The following is a 13,614-nucleotide window of genomic DNA, read 5'->3' as shown; positions in this document are numbered from 1 at the left end:
AATACTAACATGACTGTGCATGCAGTTACCTTTCCCTATATTTCTTCCTTGCTGGCAGAGCACTCCTTCCTTTATAGAAGCTAAAAATTCCTGATCTTCATATTACCAGTGCTGTTTTGGAGCTAGAGCATGGGCAGGTGACCATTTCTAGCCGAAAAGACCTAACGTAACATTTTCTTGGAACTTCTGGGAAAGAAATTTCCTAATGAAAAGAAAATGCTCCCAGGGAGAGGCTCCAGGACTTCTTCTGCAAAAAACATCTTCCTTCCCCTGAGGAGAAGTCCAAAGATAAAGATCATAAATGACAAAGTAGATGGCTCAAAGGAGCCTGGGTCCTTAAAAATAAACCTCTGTGTTTAAAACTTTGTACTTTTCTCTCAGTCTGGTAATACTATCATAAAATGATATTATTAGTCTAATATGACATTTTTATTTAACTCATTATGTTGCCTTGTGATTACCACTTAATTTTCTTATCTTTCTGTCAATGCTTTTTAAAAATAATTAATTCTAAAATTTTGTTCCGAATCATTGTCAAGGTCACTGGTGTACAGTTTCTTAAACTCACCCTCCGTAAAAACCAGAATACATTGGATAGTATTCAATGACCCTTTGTCTACAGACCTGAAATTTATTCCCTCAACTTTAGTTTGCTTTCTTCAAAAAGCCTTTCACTATGACCAGAGAGACTAGAAAGATATACAAATTTGGTAGATGACCAAAAAGAATCCAGTCTTATTCTAAGCCACCTGGAGTCTAAAGGATCGTATAAATATTATTCACTAATGGATTACTTTGAGTCAGTGTGAAGTTTATTTTCCTGGGCACCAAGGATACTCTTTTTAGTTCACTCCTAATTTCCCTGTCTACCTTTCCCTTCCTTGTACTCCCAACTCCCCATGCTGGCTTCATTTTGATTTCACTCCTCCTCTCTTTACTAGAAAACCCCTTTTGCCCTGAGATATTCACCTTTTCATAGTAGTCCTCCTATAAGATAAACAAACCTCTCCTGTATTTAATACTGTTGGTCTCTCATAGTATAACCCTCCCTACAAGGCAGAAGATATGCGAGGGAAAAAAGGAAGATATAGCCCAGGAATCCAGTTATTTATAATTCATTTTTATATAATGCTTTATTTTTGATTCTGTAAAAATCTTCTGAAATGTGAGATTCCATACAGAAGTTATTTGAGATAAAGAGGCCCTGAAACAGTGTTTCTGAATATTTTCTTTATTTCCCCATGTAAACACAGCTCAAAATTCTGCACTGATTATGGAATGAGTGAATATAATATTGAAAAAAGATCTTTATATAGAATGTGGTATTGCACTAGCAACCAGTAGCCATTGCCTACAATTACATTCAAGAATTTTCAGTGGAGAGAGTAGAAGTGATGTTTTCATTGAGAAAAAAAAACAATATTTGAGGCAAGTATTATACCTCATAGGCTGGTATTTTCTCAAAATGTATCACAAATATTATATTTTTAGAAACTATCAAAAACTAATCTGTTTAGCAAAATGCCAATCAAATAATTGCATGAATTTAACTTAAATTGCAGAATTTCAGATAATTCTACAAAATGTAAAATATTTGTCTCATTTGCTAGATATTCCAGAGGATTCAAATATTGATAAGACATAATTCTTACCCTCAGGAAACTTAAAATCTAGTGGATGAAATAGGAGGTACATTAATAAATATAATCCAAGGGAGAAAGGGCTAAATCATTGGATTGAGAAGCAATAATGTTTGGGGAACACAGGAGCAGGAAGAACAATTCCAAGTATGAGTGACAGGGAGGTTAGAGGAGGCTTCATGACCAAGGTAAACTTTGAAAAGGATTTTAGAAGATAGATAAATTTTTTAGAGATTATTATGATGGATGTTACGGTATTATGATTATTATGATGGGAAATGAGGTGTTATTCCAGGTGGAGGGAAGAATGCAAAGACATCCTTGAGACAGGAAAGTAAATAGCAGAATTGGGAATCAATGAATAGTCTCTTAGACTATGTGGAGGGAAATGTAGGCTGAGATCAGATCACAGAGAGACATGACTATCATGCTTAGGAGGAGTGATTTTTTTCCTATAGTTCTGTTGGGGATTCATTAGAGTTTTTGCATAAGGCAGTTCCTGAATTTTCTGAGAGAACCTCTCTAGCAGCTGTGCAAAGGAGAAGGATGACACTAGTACGCAACTGTCAGAGCCGGCAAAAGGGTTAGTAAGAACTAAAAGCAACAGTGGGGATACAGAGATTTGCAGGCACTTGTAATGGGAAATAATTATCAGTTTAGGACGAATGGTTGATTCTGTAACTCAGTGTTAACCACAGCTTTGTGTGGATATGGAAATAAAATTCTAAGTAAATCGTTATAACTTCATCTCTGCTAATGAAAACACATTGTCCTAGAAACTAAAACACTGTGAGAATAGCAAGGTGACTTCCTGTTGGTTAATCAGAAATTTTTTAATGTTTTCATTATGCATCCTTATATGAAAGTAATTACAACTTTCTTTCTTTACCTTCACTTTTGGTTTGTATATTTAATTCCAAATCCCAATAACAAAGAAAAAAATTTTAATACTTAAAAATGTAATGGAGTGAAGTATAGTCCTTTCTCACAATTCTGTGTGGCTTACCCAAAGTGTTATTTTATCTTATCGAAGATTTAATATAAAATAAAACATGAGTACATGGATTAAAAGAATAACATCAAGGAAGCTTTCAACTCTTTGACCATGGAAATGAATTCCAAGGACTAAGGGCAAAATTCTTTTTTCTCTCTACTCAAAATTTAAAATTTCTCTTGTTGCCTGTTTTTTAAAATATTTTATTTTATTATTTTATTTTATTTTATCCTTTGATCCCCTTCACCCTTTTCTCCCATCCCTAACCACCCACCTCTGGCAACCACTAATCTGTTCTCTGTATATATGACCTTGATTTTTTTTTTAGATTCCTCATATAAGAAAGGCCATATGGTATTTGTCTTTCCCTGTCTGAATTATTTCTTTTAGCATCATGTCCTTGAGATCCATCCATGTTATCTCAAATGACAAGGTCCCATTCTTTTTTATGGTTAAATAATATTCATTTATATATATATATGCATACCTCCTTTTTTCGTGCTTCACCTTACTGCATTTCTCAGATATTGCATTTTTTGAAAACTGAATGTTTTTAGCAACCCTGCATCAAGCAAGTCTATCAGCACCATTTCTCCAACCACATTATTTTCTAAGGTATTTAATTTTTAAATGACATAATACTATTGTATACTTAATAGACTACAGAATAGTGTAAACATAACTTTCATGTACGATGACAAATGGAAAATTCATGTGGCGCACTTTATTGTGATATTAGCCATATTATGGTTGTTTAGGTCTGAACCCACAGTATCGCCGAGGTATGCTTGTACACAATTTGTTTATCCATTCATCCATAGTGGACACTTAGGGTGCGCCCATATCTTGGTTATTGTAAATAGTGCTGCCATGAACATGGGGATATATATATCTTTCAAGTTAGTGCTTTTGTTTTCTTTAGATAAAAGCCTAGAAGTAGAATTGCTGGATCATATGGTAGTTCTACTTTTAATTTTTTGAGGAATCTTCATACTGTTTTTTCCAGAGTGGCTGCACCAATTTACATTCCCACAAGCAGTGCACCAGGGTAACCTTTTCTCCACAACCTTGCCAACATTTGTTATTTCTTGTCTTTGGATAATAACCATTCTAACAGAGGTGAGGTAATATTTCATTGTGGTTTTGATTTGCATTTCCCTGATGATTAGTGACACTGAGCATCTTTTCATCTACCTGTTGGCCATCTATATGTCTTCTTTGGAAAAGTGTCTATTCAGATCTTCTGCCAATTTTTTAATCAGATTGTTTGTTTTTGTTTTGTTTTGTTTTGTTTTTGCTATTGAGTTGTATAATTTCTTCATATATTTTTGGTAATAACCCCTTATCAGATATGAGATTTGTAAATATTTTCTCCCATTCCATAGGTTGCCTTTTCATGTTGTTTATGGTTTCCTTTGCTGTGCAGAAGCTGTTTAGTTTGATGTAATCCCACTTGTTTATTTTTGCTTTTGTTGCTTTTACTTTTGGTGTTAAGATTTAAAAAAATTATTGCCAAGACCTATGTCAAGGAGCTTCCTGCCAATGTCTTCTTCTAGGAGTTTATGGTTCAGGTATTATGTTCCAGTCTTTAATCTATTTTAGGTTAATTTTTGTGTATGGTTTAAGATGGTGGTCCAGTTTTATTCTTTTGAGTATGGCTCTCCAGTTTTCCCAACACCATTTATTGAAACGATTATTCTTTCTTTGTTCTATATTCTTGGCTCCTTTGTTGTAAATTAATTGACCATATGTGCATGGATTTCTGAGCTCTTTATTCTATTCCACTGATCAATATGTCTGTTTTTATGCCAATACCATACTGTTTTAATTACTATAGCTTTGTAGTAGAGTTTGAAATCTGGGAGAGTGATGCCTCCAGCTTTGTTCTTCTTTCTCAAGATTGCTTTGGCTATTTAGGGTCTTTTACATTTCCATGTAAATTTTAAGGATATTTGTTTTATTTCTGTGAAAAATTACATTGGAATTTTGATAGGGATTGCATTGAATCTGTGGATTGCTTTGGGTAATATGGACATGTTAACAATACTAATTCTTCCAGTTCATGAGCATGGAATATTTTTCATTCATTTATCTTCTTCAGTTCCTTTTCTTAATGACATTATTTTCAGTATACAGGTCTTTCACTTTGATTAAATTTATTTCAAGGTATTTTATTCTTTTGATGCAGTTGTTAATGGGATTTGTTTTTTATTTCTCTTTCTGATAGTTCATTATTAGTGTATAAAAATACAAGAGATTTTTGTATTGATTTTGTATTCTGCAACATTCCTGAATTTGTTTATTAGTTCTAATAGATTTTTATGGAATCTTTAGATTTTTCTGTATATAATATGGTGTGTTTTGCAAATAGTAATAATTTTGCTTCCTTCTTTCCAATTTGGAAGAAAGAAAAACATTTTTTGCTTTCTTTTACCTAATTTCTCTGTTTAGGACTTTCAATACTATGTTGAGTAAAAGTGGCTAGAGTGGGCATTCTTGTCTTGTTCCTGGTCTTAGAGGAAAATCTTTCAGGTTTTCATCATTAAGCACAATGTTAGCTGTGTGCTTATCATATATGGCCTTTGTCATGTTGAGGTATGTTTTCTATATACCCATTTTGTTGAAAGTTTTTATTGTAAATGGATGTTGCATTTTGTCAAATGCTTTTTCTGCATCTATTGAAATGATCATATAATTTTATCCTTCAGGTTGTTAATGTGATGTATCATAACAGCTGATTTTGTGGCTGTTGAACAAGCCCTGCATCCCTGGAATAAATCCCACTCAATCATGATATATGATCATTTTAATGTATTGTTAAGTTTGGTTTGTTAATATTTTGTTGAGCATTTTGTATCTATGTTCATCAGTGAATTTTGCCTGTTATTTTCTTTTCTTTGGCATCTTTGTCTGGTTTTGGTATCAAGGTAATGATGGCCTTGTAAAATGAGTTGGAAGAGTTCCCACCTCTTCTATTTTTTGGAAGAGTTTGGGAAGGTTGGTATTAATTCTTCTTTGAATGTTTGGTAGAACATCTTATTGTCAGTTTTTTAATTACTAACTTTAGTTAAATAATAAAAGGGACGCATAAATCAAGGTAGTGGGCACGATCTACAGTATTGTCATTACCATGATTCCACACTAGGAAGATAGCCAGAATCTAAAATTCTGATCCCACATTTAATGGTGAAATATTCAATTACAGTCAATGGGAAATTAATAGACAGCCTAGAAGTATAGAATTAGCAGTTTATATTTCATTAATAATGTTATCAGATCTCTAAGGATCTTTTTGTCAACTATAGTTAGGAAGGTTTTTGGTTGAAAGGTTTTAAATGAACATTTTGGAGATTCATAAGCATTTATGCAGTCTGTAAACAGTTTTTAAGTTCTACCTATTTGAAACATCATCAATTCTATTTAGCTTATTAAATGGATTCTAATCCCTCATGTTATCCTGTCTAAAATCTCTTCAGATTCTCATTCTACTACTTAATATATGAATGACCTCTTATAAAAATGTAAAAGTTTGTAGAGACTTTAAGTTATCTGAGCCTCAGTTTTCTTGACTATAAAATGAGACTCCAAATGCCCATCTTGCTGGGTAACTGACTGGATTTAGTGAGATGATATAGGTAAGCATGGATTTCAAGGAAAAATAGTGACTATTCTTATGACATTTTCCAATTCTCTTTATTTATACTTTAGATCACATTCCCAAAGGAGTTTCTATTTCATAACATATTTATAACTGATTTTTGGCTAATTGTTTTAAATCTACATTGCCATGAAATGCTAATTTTCTAAAACCTGTATTAAGGTAAGATAGTCTTAAAATTAAAACTGTTGCTTCTTATTTTTCCAATTTCTGAAAAAAAATAAAACTTCCCTTTTCTCTTCTATGATTTTTTTTTTCTATAAATTTGGTTCTGGTAGTGTTTGCTAAGTAAAATAAGCAGATGATATAATAAAGAAACAACTAGAGAATTAAAAGGAATAGAAAAACCAAGGATTATCATGTCTTAAAAATAATCTTCATTACTTTCTCAATGTAGAAATTTGCATAAATTTTTTCTGCTAGTTACATTGTTCCTAGTGTACCTGAAAAAATTATATATATACATATATATGTATATGTATACATATTCTTATTCATTGTCCTCAGTAGAGAGCACCGTGGCTTCTTGATGCTTTGCTTGTCTTTAAAAATATTCCATAGTTCAGATTTTTCACAAATTCAGAGTATCTCTCCAATTGACATATGTTAATAAGGCTTTTTTTTTCTAAAGAAAAATGTCTTAGCAGAAGAAATTTTTCTGACAAGACATAGTTGCCTCAGTTTGTTTTTGTTTTTCTTAGTGGTCCATCTTTTAAGAGGATGGTATCAAGAAAAACAAAAACTAAAAATATCCAATAAAATTCAATTTTACTAAGCAGAAAAATAAATTATCAGTTTGTTAGTATGTGCTTTGGTATATTTTTATAATTAAATAATCAGTCATATACATAAATGCTTTCATAGATCAAGAGAAATGTACAGAGCAGAAGGATGTTATTCTTTTAGTCAGTGATGTAATAAGGACAAAGAATTGACCAAAATAGTTTTCAAGAGACTGTTGTAAAACAGATAACAAGGCCCAATCTTCCAAAGGTTATATTACCATCCTGCCTTAAACAATCGGTCCCTATGTGAGACAGTGAGCATTTAATGAAGTCTGCTGTCAGAAGATGTAGAAGTCATCCTTTTATCCCATGTATATATCCAAAGAGATGAGAGCTTTGAAATCTGCAACCACATGAGACCATGTCACCTCAGAAACAAAAATTCTATCTAAAAAAATCTTTCCCTAAAAGGGACTTTAAACTACTTCCTGATGTAGGGAATCAGGGAATCATTTGACAAATTACATATACAAAGTTATAGCTAATTTCTATAAACTTAAAATAATTGTTGTCCATGTATAAATAGAAGTTTTATTTATTAAAAGATTTTATTGAGTATGAGTTCTAATTTATAATGCATTTCGAAATTTTTCTGTATAAACTATTTGTATTCTAGCACCTCAATTATAGCAGCATTCCGTTTAGGAATAAGCTTCCATGTAAGCTTTTGTTTTCTTAGTTTTTTTGCATGAAAGTATAAAATAGACTTTTAAGTTGAATTATATTTAATAGATTACAAAATGATGAACTATATGGAGTGTGTATTTTAAAAGATAATCACTTTCTGTGATTTATCACCTACCTAGATATTTTAAGACACTGATCATACACCTCCCACTCCCATTTAATAAACAGTTAAACTGAGAAACAGAATTTTCTGTGCACTGAGCACGCCTCCAGACAAGTACACTTCCGGAAAACCTGACTATCGGTCCACCTGGGAAGCCTGGCTGAGCTCCCTTTGCAGGCTTTCCAGTGCATGTGGGTTTGAAGAGCTCCAGTGCTACTTTGCTCAAATCGTTCCACTTGTCACTTTATTGACTCTTCCATTTTCTGCCCAAGAATTCTGAGCTGAAGAAAAAAAAAACAACAAAAAAACACAATTTTTCTTAAAATGATAGTTTCGCAAGGAAGTTTCTCATTATAAACATCTAAACTTGGAATCGGCTGGGGAAAAAGAGAATTATATGGAATCTTCTGGAATCAATAGTTGGAGAGGAAAAATTTTCTTTGTTTGCAGAACCCTAGATAAAACACTAAGTCCGTAGTAAGGGTTATCATCATTTATTCCCATTGTTTGGTCACCTTAGTGTTGCTTCACAAAACACTTCATTGGTTGGCTTTGATTGTATCTAAGGGGAAAAGCACCAACTTTGGAATCAGAATGTAAGACTCATACAGTCAAGTCAGGATTGAAAAAGAAAATGTACAAAAACTACTTTGTCTAACACCTAACATCACTAATTATCACCACACCAATAACTATAAGCACCAGAAGAATATTTGTAAGCATTGGCCTTGCCACCTACTAGATTTGTGGTACTGAGCAAATTATTACATCTTCTGAACCTCAGTTACTACTCCATAAACTGGGCAGAATATCTACCTGAAAGGCTGCTGGGAGAATAAATCTGGCCTGTTTTTTGGCGAGTTCCCAGTAAATTGAAACTGCTATTTATTGTTAGAGTAGGGCAAAGGGTTGATGGAGTTCCCACTAGGATGAGGGAATCTGTGGTATAGATAATAGTAGACCCTTTTAAAAAGTTAGTTTATTACTTGAAGCTCTCAGAAAAGGCAAGGGAAAAGAAAGATGGAAAATGAAGGGAAAAAGCAGCATTAACATACAGTATATAAAATATATTCCTTAATCAGCCATCCATATTTATTAGATTTTTAAAAAGCATCCGGTGCCTTAAAAGGTTTTTGAGAGCTGCGCTATTTTTAATAAAGTCTCATGTGAAGCACCAAATAAGCTCTTAAAAAGCCTAGAAGTGCAATTCCATTCAATTTCTATCAATAGGAATTGCCCAGGTGTAATGTGTTTCATGCAGCGCGTTTCCAGGGAATAAACCCACTGCATTCTTCACCAGGGAAGATATCGAGGTGCCTTTCTTGGGGAGCCTTCCCAGAGTGTGTTGGGAAAGATCAGAAAGCAAATATGGAAATCACTAGCATCTTTTGATTTTAAAACGTACCTTGTTGTACATTTAGCTGGTTGACTTACAAATGAAGAAGACGCCAGCAAAGCATCAAGTCTCATTGAGTAAGACTTCATAAAAAGTACTCTTTTCTTCCTCGGTGTAACACAAATAGCTAAACTGTTACTAGGTGTTTTTCTCTCTTTTATGATTTTCAGAGAGGAAGTAGGTGCATTTTTGTAAGCAGACCAGTTTTTGAAACATAGTATGTTTGGGATTTTTTTTTTTATAAACATTTGGGTTCTTTCACAGAAAATTTGCTCTTATGAATTAAAAATGCCTACCTTGTCTTTTTAACAGCCATGTTACTAGTGTGTCCTTGATGTGAGAGGAGTGTTTCATAATTAGCTATATATACATATACTCAAACCTAAATTTAGCCTAAATGAATTTTCAGAAAGTTGTAAAATACTGTGTTCAGATTCTGTTCTCTCCAGTGGATTAATCTGAAAAACAACTGGGACTCAATTTAGAATTTCCTGGCAGCAAGCAAGAGAAATGTCACACTCACAGCTTCACTTTATTGAAGGCCCTCTTAGGAGTCCAGTGGAAAGAACTGTATGTGCCTGGTAGCCAGAGAGCAGTGGGAGGTAATATGTAGTTTATTAATGTGTCTTTGATTTTTTTCATAGTGTTGATGCCTCGTGTTAAAATCCAGGACCTTGATCCAATTTTCCCCTCTCCCTCCCTCTAATGGAAAAGAGCTATGAAAAACAGATAAAGTTAACAAGATGTTGCATAAAATCAAAGTGCATTTCAGTAATCCCAAGATATTCAATACATTCCATTTGCTTGTGCATTGGAATGGCTCAGTAAATTATGTTCCACTTGTAAATATTGAATTTTAATATCCAACTGCCAACAGTGCACAACATTCTGTATACATTAGACAACATTCTTGTCCTCTGGAAGCTTAAGTTTTGTAAAACTGAAACTAATAATTTGTTTTCTTGGTGTTTTTCTTATTTTGCATTTTATTAACATGGCAAGAGCCATGCATTTATTAGCTGTATATTGGATCTGAGTCCCTTTATCCTTTTTATTGAATTGGACTAGATTTTTGAGAAATCAGGGTAAAAATGTGTATTAGGGTAAATGTGAACCTAGGGATTAAGAAAATTGTAGAGCTAAATAAGAGATAGATTCTGATATTTTAGTGACTAATAAAGTATTGAAAATAATTTTGACAACAGATGCCAAATAACATTATAGTAGATTTCCTTCTGTGTTCTATCAGTAAACTCAAGAAGCAACCACCAAAATGTCAATGAAACATAAGACTTTTGTTAAAATGCTAACTGGATTATGAAAGATTAATTATGTTATTTGGTGCTTTACTAGAAATATTTCAGGGGGATGAAATGAAGGAGAGTAAATGGAGATATGTCTAAAACTTAATTTTCATCTATTAAGACACTAACTGTCTGGTCTTCAATATTATATTGCCAAAGTATAAACTACTAGTTCTGAAGAAGGGTTTTGGGGAAAACCTAGACCTAATGGCAACAAAGTACTCACCATTCTCAGGTTATTGGTAATCGGGCGATAAGTTTTATTTTGTTTTTGGTATGTTTCATAAACTAGTGTTTTGGGGTTTTCTTCCTATGCTGACTAGAAAAAAAACATTATTTCAAGAAATATTATTTTTATAATATTCTCTTTAGAACTATTTTCTGCCCCTTCTATTCATTCTGCCAATGCTTAAATTCCAACCCTCATTCAACACTATTTTTCAACACTATTTTTCATCTGTCATTCCCCTGTATTTTGGAGCAATTTTGTTCCCTGGCTTACATAATTCCAGGTTGTCATGATAAAGTATGGGTCTCTACTCAATGCCCAAAATAGGTAAGGGAGTAGCCAAACTCATCTGCTAACTTCCTTATGTTTTTGTTTTGCTTGAAAAAAATTGATGATGCAACAATACTTAAGAGAGATGATACTTGCTCACTTCTGAAGGAGGGTCTGCTACCAAGGCTCTGCTGAGAGGCAGGTGATATGTTTTGTATTACATTTGATCAAAATAATAAAACAAGATTGGGAAGAGGCTGAGTTGAGGCCACAAGAAGTCAAGATCCATTTGCAAGTTTAAATTATGAAACAATAGACACAATGACTAAATAGAGAAGTTGGTCTTCAGAGGAAAATTAAATAGAAATGTGGAATCTGAAAGAGGGAAAGAGAGACAAAGGAACAGAGCATGAGCATGGCTTTGTAGACCCTGGAAGAAGTATGGGAAGAATGGTTGCTTTATTTCCTGATGACTTCTGTTTTCACATTCCAATATATGTGACCCTTTTAAAACTTTTATTGAAGTATAGTTGATTTACAACATTGTGTTAGTTTCTGCTGTACAGCAAAGTGATTCAGTTATATATATGTATCCATTCTTTTTTTATATTCTTTTCCATTACGGTTTATCATAGGATATTGAATATAGTTGCCTGTGCTATACAGTAGCACCTTGTTGTTTATCCATCCTATATATAATAGTTTGCATCTGCTAACCCCAAACTCCCAATCCACCCCCCTAACCCCCCTCCCCCTTGGCAACCACAAGTCTGTTCTCTATGTCTGTGAGTCTGTTTCTGTTTCGCAGATAGGTTCATTTGTGTCAATATATGTATCCTTTTATTCAACTCCTTTTTACTTGAGGTAATTTGAGTCATTATTTTCTACAATTAAAAAAATAAAAAACCTTAGAAAAAACAACTCTGGACAATGAAAAACTGAGTCTTAAAATGTTAGTTAAATCGGAAAATCATAGAGTTATAGAACCATAGATCATCTTGTACCATCTTAAAATGTAGCAAATGGAGGTTTAAAAAATATTACAAATGTGCTTAAAATGACATGGTAAAGATTATATAAATAAATAAGCAAATAAATAAATAAATGCATATATAGGACATCTACACTTTATGAAACATTTCAATGATTTTTACCGATAATTTTTAGGGTAGGAATCAGCATGCCTACTTTGCAGATAAGGAAATTGTTATTTGCCCAAAATTACGTAACTGATGTGTAGAAAAAAATGGAAATCCTTTCATTTTTCTGCCAAATTAAAATTCTGTGTAAATCAATTCATGAGTGTTTTGTTGACTATAGTTTTCTCTGTTACTATAGCATGTCATCCCTCTAAAACTAACCAAATGTATTGTAAAAAATTATAACACCACACATATCTAGAAAATATTCCTGTTTTTTACATCTGTGCAAGGGATTTACTTAAACATTCTCATAATAATTTGGTTTGGATGATAATGAGGATGATGATGGTAATTGTGGTAGTGGTAGTGGTGATAAATGCCTAAATGCCTATTACACATCTCAAAATGAATGTTCCTCAGGTACCCTTCTGGGAATTTCCAAAACAGGAATCATCTTGTATCCCAAATGTACACTCTACCTATAATTCCAAAGCTCAGAAACTGAGGGTTGTTCTTGGCCTCCTCTGCTTAATTCATTCAAGTCATCCAAAGAGTCACCAGTCCTTTGCACAATCTGTCTTCGAAAGGTATCTTGGACCAGCTGCCCATATGCATGCCTACTAAAGTACCACCTCTGTTTAGACCATCAGCATCTCTCTTTTGAATGTCTGAGTGAACCTGCTAACTAGACTCCCTGAATCCAGCCTCCCCATCCCAGAACAGAATGCTTATTAATCTTTTTCACCCCTGGGTAGAGTGAGCTATCTCAAATGAAATTTGAAAATTTTATACTCCTGCTTAAAATGAAGTAGTGGTTAAAATCCATAGTCCTTAACATGAATTACTAGGTTTCATTTGACTCTCTCCCTCTACGCTATCCTCATTCTAGCCCTAGCAAACTGTACTACACTCTCTCAGAACCCTAGACATCTGAACTTTCAATTACCCCCAATATTACTATTACCAGTATTGCTAATGACCACTCTGGCTGCCACTGCTGTTTTTGCTACTATTACTAACTACTACCACCACCACTCTATTAGTCAGAATCAGAAAAGCCAGATTAACACAGTTTTATTCTCCAAAGCAAAAGCTCAGAAGTAGGGTTTTGAGGGCTCCTGTGGCAAACTATGAAATAAAGGATTTACACCCCTTTTTTCTTAAAACTCTACCATCCATTTTATGGTCTAAAATTGTTCCTTAATTTCCAGCCATTATGTCCATATTCCAATTAGCAGGAAGAAATAAAAATTGCTTTCTCCCACATCTCCCACTGGCCAGAATTTATTCACATTATCATTCCTAAGACCTAAGGTAGGTAGGGAAACAATCATAATTTCAGAAGATTATATGCTCAACTGGAAACTTTGGGTTCTTTATTAAAGTGGAAGTGTAGAGCATTTATT

This window comes from Grampus griseus (genome assembly GCF_964374135.1).
Source record: "Grampus griseus genome assembly, chromosome: 11".
In the NCBI taxonomy this organism is placed as follows: Eukaryota; Metazoa; Chordata; class Mammalia; order Artiodactyla; family Delphinidae; genus Grampus; species Grampus griseus.
Note: the sequence above shows the minus strand (reverse complement) of the source record.